This window comes from Triticum urartu, chromosome 3A (assembly GCF_056163025.1).
Source record: "Triticum urartu cultivar PI428250 chromosome 3A, HENAU_Tu73, whole genome shotgun sequence".
Classification (NCBI taxonomy): Eukaryota; Viridiplantae; Streptophyta; class Magnoliopsida; order Poales; family Poaceae; genus Triticum; species Triticum urartu.
The window spans coordinates 17,497,176-17,504,830 of NC_141875.1; the positions used below are offsets into that span (position 1 = coordinate 17,497,176).

Consider the following 7,655-nt stretch of genomic DNA (forward strand, 5'->3'; position numbering starts at 1 on the left):
TTGGCGGGAGATGGCTCTCCGACAATGGCATGTGCAGCGAGGAGAGAGCCGTGACCACACCCACGCTTACAGGCGGCAAGCAAAGTGAGGGTTGGTTCCTCGACACTGGCGCCATGAACCACATGACTGGTTTGGTCGACGCGTTCGCGGAGCTGGACCGCTCAATCACCGGGAAGGTGCGGTTCGCAGATGGATCCGTGGTGGAGATCCACGGACGCGGGACCGTTGTCTTCACCAACAAAGGGGGTGATCACAGGGCGTTCACGGACGTCTACTTTATCCCGGTGCTCAAGAACAGCGTCGTGAGTGTCGGACAGCTCGACGAGGGCTGGTTCGACATCGGCATCTGGCGCGGTGTTCTCACCATGCGCGACCAGCAGAAGAGGCTGCTCATCGAGGTAACCCGCTCGCCGAACCGCCTCTACAAGTTCTTATTTCGACCCGTGCATCCTGTGTGCCTTGCCGTGGGTCACGTCCCCGACGCATGGCGTTGGCATGCCCGGCTAGGACACCAGCACTTCGACGGGTTGTGGAAGATGGCGCGAAGCAACCTCGTTCGCGGGCTACCTCACATCGAGCACGCCGACGAGCTGTGCGATGCGTGTCTTGCTGGGAAGCAGCGGCGCCTGCCCTTCCCCGAAAAGGCACGCTATCGAGCGCAGAAACCCCTGGAGCTTGTCCATGGGGACCTCTGTGGCCCAATCACCCCGGCAACGCCAGGAGGGCATCGCTACATCCTGCTGCTCGTCGACGACTACAACAGGTTCATGTGGGTGTTGCTCCTCTCCTCCAAGGATGAGGCGGAGCGAGCCATCGTCAAGCAGCAAGCGGTAGCAGAGGTCGAGTGTGGCCACAAGCTACGCATGGTGTGCACGGACCGTGGTGGCGAGTTCACGTCGGCCACGTTCTACAAGAACTACGACGAGAAAGGGATGCAACGTCACCTCACAGCCCCTTACTCGCCGCAGCAGAATGGCGTCGTCGAGCGGAGGAACCAGACGGTGCTCGGGATGGCACGCTGCATGCTCAAGGCAAAGTAGGTGCCAAGCACATATTGGGGGGAGGCCGTGCTCACGGCCGTCTTCATCCTCAACCGCTCCTTCACAAGGAGCGTCGACGGCAAGACGCCTTACGAGGCGTGGTATGGGAGGAAGCCCGATGTACGCTTCCTCCGCACCTTTGGCTGCGTCGGGCATGTCAAGACGGTGCGCCCACAGCTGAAGAAGCTCGATGGCAGGAGCACCCGAATGGTGTTCATGGGCTATGAGATGGGTTCTAAGGAGTACAAGATGTACGACCCCATCTCCAAGCGTGTGCATGTCTCGCGCAACGTCATCTTCGACGAAGATGTGCGATGGACTTGGAAGGCGTCGGGGGAAGCCCCGGCAAGCAGCTCCTTCACTGTGGAGTACCCGATGTACTCTACAACCCCGGGAAGTGCCACCCCGGGAAGCTCAGGAGGTGTAGATCCGGGAATAGCAACCCCAAGAACACCATCCCCGGGTTTGGTGTCGCCGAACACCATGACGTCAAGCAAAGTGGGTCTCAGGAGGCAGTTCGCAACCCCGCCAACGGCGAGGTCGGAGCTCTTCGACACCGACGATAGCATTGGCGCGCCCCACAAGTTTCGGCGCATGGGGGATCTCCTCGGCGAGGCTGCGGCAACACCGCAACAGCACGAGGATGAGGACGCTGATGATGACGAGGTCCTGCATCTGATGGCCGGCGAGCTATCGGGCTCAAGTGGGTGTACAAGGTGAAGAAGGACGAGCTGGCGTCGATGCTAGACGAGCTGGCGTCGATCAACGACAACGCCACTTGGACACTCACCACACTGCCTGCTGGGCACCGAGCCATCGGGCTCAAGTGGGTGTACAAGGTGAAGAAGGACGAGCACGGCGCCATTGTCAAGCACAAGGCGCGCCTCGTCGCCAAGGGCTACATGCAGCGTGAGGGAGTCGACTTTGAGGAAGTCTTCACTCCGGTGGCAAGGTTGGAGTCCGTGCGGCTCATCCTTGTTGTGGCCGCTCACCGCGGGTGGGAGGTACACCACATGGATGTCAAGTCGGCGTTTCTCAACGGAGACCTTGACGAGGAGGTGTATGTCTCCCAGCCACCCGGGTTCATTGCCAAGGGTCACGAGCAGGGCGTGTATCGACTACACAAGGCCCTGTACGGTCTCCGGCAAGCCCCAAGGGCGTGGAACGCCAAGCTCGATGCAAGCCTCGCATCCCTTGGGTTCTCACGCAGCGCTTCTGAGCACGGTGTGTACTCGTGTGGCACCGCGAACACACTACTCATCATCGGCATCTATGTCGACGACCTGGTCATCGCCGGGGCAGAGCCTGAAGAGGTCCAACGCTTCAAGGGAGAGATGCACCGTCTCTTTAGCATGAGCAACCTTGGGCTGCTCCGGTACTACCTCGGGCTGGAGGTGAACCAGGAGGGTGGTCGAATCACGATCACGCAGACGGCCTGAAGGACTGCCATGCCATGCACGCTCCAATGGAGGCACGACTGAAGCTCAGCAAGGAGAGCCCCGAGAAGGCGGTGGATGCTACACTCTACCGTAGCATCATCGGGAGTCTCAGGTACCTCGTGCACACCCGACCGGACATCACGTTCGTTGTCAGATACCTGAGTAGGTTCATGGAAGCCCCGGCAAGCGATCATCTTGCTACCGTCAAGCACCTCCTCCGGTACATCATGGGTACGCTCACACATGGATATGTGTATTATCGTGGCGACGGCGAGAGCTTGGTCGGGTACAGCGACTCCGACCACGCTGCTGACGTGCACTCCCGGAAGAGCACCTCAGGCATACTATTCCTTCTCGAGAATAGTCCCGTTAGCTGGCAATCGGTGAGGCAGAAGGTTGTCGCCGTATCTTCGTGCGAGGCGGAGTACATCGCGGCAGCTACAGCGGCCTATCAAGGCATTTGGCTTGCTCGCCTTCTCGGTGAGATGCTGAATCAGGACACCGCCCCTGTGCTCATCTTCGTCGACAACAAGTCGGCGATTTCCCGCTGCAAGAATCCAGTGCTTCATGACCGCAGCAAACACATCGATCTCCGCTATCACTCCATACGTGACTACCTCGAGAAAGGCACGGTGACCGTGGAGTTCATCGGGACTGGTGAGCAGAAGGCGGACACCCTGACCAAGTCACTTGGTCGTATCCGGTTCCAGGATCTGCATGACAAGGTTGGGATCATCGACACCAAGCTCCTTCGATAAGTTTGAGGGGAAGAATGTTGTGTCAAACTTGTCTCCGAAGGTTGCATGTCGGCAGCATGCATGCATGTACCAGCGGTAGCATTACTTAGCTACGAAGGCAGTAGCAATAAGTTGGTAAGACCATTTTGTTTTTCTACTATTGTAGATCAGCAGTGACGTTGCTTGGTAATTGACATCAATGCATGCGTACCTAGGTCGGTTCACTCAGCTATAAAAGGAGCTGTGTATCCCCGGTTGTAAGGCATTCCATTCAGCTTCAATATAAGGCAATCAGCCTCCAGTACTCCTCTGCTTGGGTGCTTGTGTGTGTGCGTTATAAACTGTACTAGTTGCAGTGCTTTGGTCTATCTTCCGTACAGATCAGTACACCACTAGTAGTTCGGGCCAACAAGCACTACTTCTTCTATTATAAGTGAAACAGAGTTCACTTACTACTACTACAAATATGTAATAGACGATCTTCCCAAAAAAAGATGTATATGTGGACAATGGTAGAGAAAGAAAGAAGAGCCATCAACCGCTTCCTTCTTATCAGGTTGAACGGGAGACACGTAGGTTAATTAGTCACTGGTCATGATGCTATAATCTGAAGGTTGGACATGGCTTCAACTGTCCTCCATACCTTCTTAGGGAAATTGCATTCGAACACAAAATGAACCGATGCCCGTCCAAGTTTTTTTTTGGAGGAACAACCCAGCAACAACTTCCTAACCATTAGTAGAGCTATTGCAATCCTCCATGAGGGTGGTTCTTAAAGGAGGGAGGTCGCCTATCATATAATAGTCTCCCTGTCTCCTTGCTAGAGCAGCAAGCTCATGTATCATTTTATTGCTGGTTCTTCTCATGCTTCTGAAGGACACTTCTTTGAAAACATTCCCGAAGTGCCAAACGTCCGTGACCAGCGCAAACAGAGCCGAATGGTTGCTCTCTCTATTATTCAGCAAACTTACTATTGCAGCACAGTCCGACTCCACGCACATTGCCCCCTTCAGATTATTCTGGTTCCTTGCTCAAAACTGATAGTCCATGTGCAAGTGCAACAACAGAGATTTCAGCTTCTTCTGGTTCCTTGCAAGCTTTCCAGCACTGCCCACATGCCAAAGCAACCACTCCCTGGTTTGTTCTGACAATAATTCCAGCCGTGGAATCGCCTGTATTGGGCAGGACGATGCGTTAGAATTTAATTTCCATATGCCTTCAGCTGGCAGCTCCCACATGCAACTCTCTGCATGCGTGTTCATTGTTGGCCTTGAAGCTGATTGGTCTGCATGTGTCCCATCGCCTACAACGTTCTTGTGGATGTTACCGACGAGCAGCACCTGGAGTATCTTCCCCTTTTCAATTTCCACGATTCACTGCTCCACTGAGCCAGGCTCCTGATGGCAAACCATGTGGGCATCTTCCTCATGTTTAGTGTGCTCAGTGCCTTCCGGTCTTGTTTCCTCGGCATATTTAATCAAGAAATCTGCTGATTGGCAAATCATAGCCTTGCCCTCTGCATGGATGCAATCATCGTGCGGCCACCATGCCTACCAAAGCAGCAGTAAGAATTTCCTCCTTACCTTTGCATCGCATTTTCCCAACAGATTCTTGAGCTAGTCAACACCAGTTAAACGAGACTGGTCCTCATCCGATAAATCCAAGTGGGGTCTCATTTTCTCACGAAGTGCCCGGGCCTTTGTGCAGTTAACTGTTGCATGGAATTCGTCCTCTGGCTCCCTCCCACAGATGATGCAGATAATTATCTAGCTCGAGTGTTCTTTTCGATTTATTTTCCTTGGTGGGTAGTGTTTTAGTCGCCGCTCACCATGAGAAATTCCTCACCTTTTCCACTACCTTCGCTTTCCATATGAGATCCCAGTTGCTTCTATTTTCCGCATCATTAGTCGAGCTCGACACCAATGCATTGCTTTGCTGTTTGAGCTTTGCCCCCAGCTTGCATGCACTTCGGAAAATAAACACACCCGCCTTCTCTTCATGCCAAGCAACGCAGTCCTCAGCTCCGCATCCAGGGGTTCTAATCTTGCAAATTTCTTCAGCATCATAGGTGTGAAGGAGTTGATGGATTAGTGCCACGTCCTATTCTCTACTATTCGGTTTCATTAGCTGGTTCACCCACCTTAATCTTGACCGTCTCTTAAATTATGTTACTTTTAGTCCGCATTTTCTTGGGACCCATTGGTCTCTTTGAATCTCAATTTTCTTTCCATCTCCCACTCTCCATATCAAAGCTTTTTCCAAAAGCTCAATGCCCCTCCAAGCTTGTGAAGCATCCAAAGCAAAAACGGTATCGAGGAGGTCCCCTTTAAGATAATATTTTGATTTGAGAACCCTTGCACAGAGGCTATTCGAATTCTGAATTAGGCGCCAACTTCGCCTCGCAAGGAGGGCTTGGTTGAAGATCAGCATATCACGGAAGCCAATACCTCCTGCCCTCTTAGGTTTGATCATATGTTCCCAAGACATCTAGTGCACTTCTCTTTGTCCTTCATCTTCTCCGTACCAAAATTCTTTGACGAGTCGCCCATATTTATCATAGAAACCCACTGAGAATTTGAAAACCCCCAAAGCAAATGTGGGTAAAGATTGAACTATCGATTTGACATGAACCTCCTTTGCTGCAAAGGACATATGATGACCGGGCCAATCCGTGCATCTCTTCATAAATCTGTCCAGAATAGGTTGGAAACGCACGTCTTTCATTCTTCCTTCCAGTGTTGGAAGTCCAAGGTACTTACTTTCAAAGGTAGAGGACTCACAGGCTAGGATATTCTTTATTTCCTCGTGTAGTGCACTAGGACAGTGCTCGCTAAAAAATATAAAGCATTTGCTACTACTCAACAGTTGGCCTGTACATTTTTAAAACATGGTAAGCGCCCTCTTAACCATCCTGGCCTGGTCAGAAGATGCCTTGAAAAATACCAAGCTATCATCCTCAAACAACAAGTTTGAAATGCCAGGACTATTGCGTGCCACTTTGACCGGTGAGATACTACCCGCTTGAACCTCCCTGTTAAAAATTGTGGTGAGCCCATCAACAATAAAAAGAAACAAATATGGGCTAAGGGGGTCACCTTGTCTTAGGCCTCTTGATGGAAGAAACTGCTCCAACACTTCTCCATTCAGCTTCACCGAATACCAAACAGATTTAACACACCTCATGATCCAGCTAATCCAAAGTGCATGAAAACCGAACTTTTCCAAGGCTCCTTCCAAAAAGTCCCAATCCGCTCTGTCATATGCTTTGGCGAGGTCCAGCTTATATATGCACGGTGCCTATTATGTGGGTTCTTGCTTTGTTGGATTTTATGAAAGCACTACAAGGCTATGATGGCGTTGTCTATGATTAGCCTCCCCGAAATGAAAGCACTCCGCGTTTCTGATATTAAATCGTCTAACATTGGTCTCAACCGATTCACCAAACATTTTGATATCACCTTAGACTAGCCACAATGGGTAGTAACATAGAGTAGTAACATTGCCCATGTTACTACTCTATGTTACTACCTCTATAGTGGGGAGTAACATATGTGTGGTAACATGCAACACTTCATTTATTAGGCTACAGACTCACACTACAAGGGAAAAGCTTATAGGCAGACGCTTACTAGTAGCAAGGGTTTATACCCCTCGCTACTGCTACTTACTAGTAGAGCGGGTTTTTACCCCTCGCTGCTACTAAGTTGATAGTAGTAGCGCGGGTTTTTAACCCTCTCTACTACTAAGTGGTATCTACCGTGCCCGCCGGGGACATGCCATAGTAGTAGAGAGGGGTATAAACCCTCGCTACTACTAAGTTGATAGTAGTAAAAACCCACGCTACTACTAAGTGGTCTCTACCGTGCGTCATCCAGGACATGTCATAGTAGTAGCGAAGGGTATAAACCCGCACTACTACTATCGGCCCACCAAGACATGTGTACACATAGCGTGCGGAGGACCAAATCCAAACCACACTCTTCTGATTCCCCTTCTCCTCCCACCCGCGATTCCCTTCCTCACCCACCACCACTGCCGGCCTCACACCTCGAGCCACTCACAAATTCGGCGACCTCCTCGCGCACTGCAGACCCCTTTCCTCCCCCTTCCATCCTCCTTCTTCTCCGTTGTTGGAAGGAGAGGGAAACCAGCCGAGCGTTGTCCGTGGCGGAGGCTAGATCCGCCATGGACGCAGCCACTTGCACCTCCTCGCTGGGTCAAGGATCTCATGACAAGCAGCAGCAGGTCATCGGGCTTCATCTAGGGTTTCGGGCGTCAGCTGCAACTCCGGCGGCCACTGGTGAGTTCCTCCTCCTACGGCTCTCTATCTCTCTCTTCCTCTTTCTAATAATTTTCTCTTCTTTTGTAGCAGTAGTAGAAGACAGGTGCGAGCACAAGTTGGGTGGGGAAGCACCATCACCATGGACAGCTTCATCCCC

At 51.8% G+C, this 7,655-nt stretch overlaps 1 pseudogene; it reads left to right on the plus strand.

The window, feature by feature from the left end:
- Nucleotides 1-2,505: 2,505 nt before the first annotated feature.
- Nucleotides 2,506-3,237, plus strand: LOC147977901 (secreted RxLR effector protein 161 pseudogene; annotated as a pseudogene).
- The last annotated feature ends 4,418 nt before the right edge of the window (nucleotides 3,238-7,655 follow it).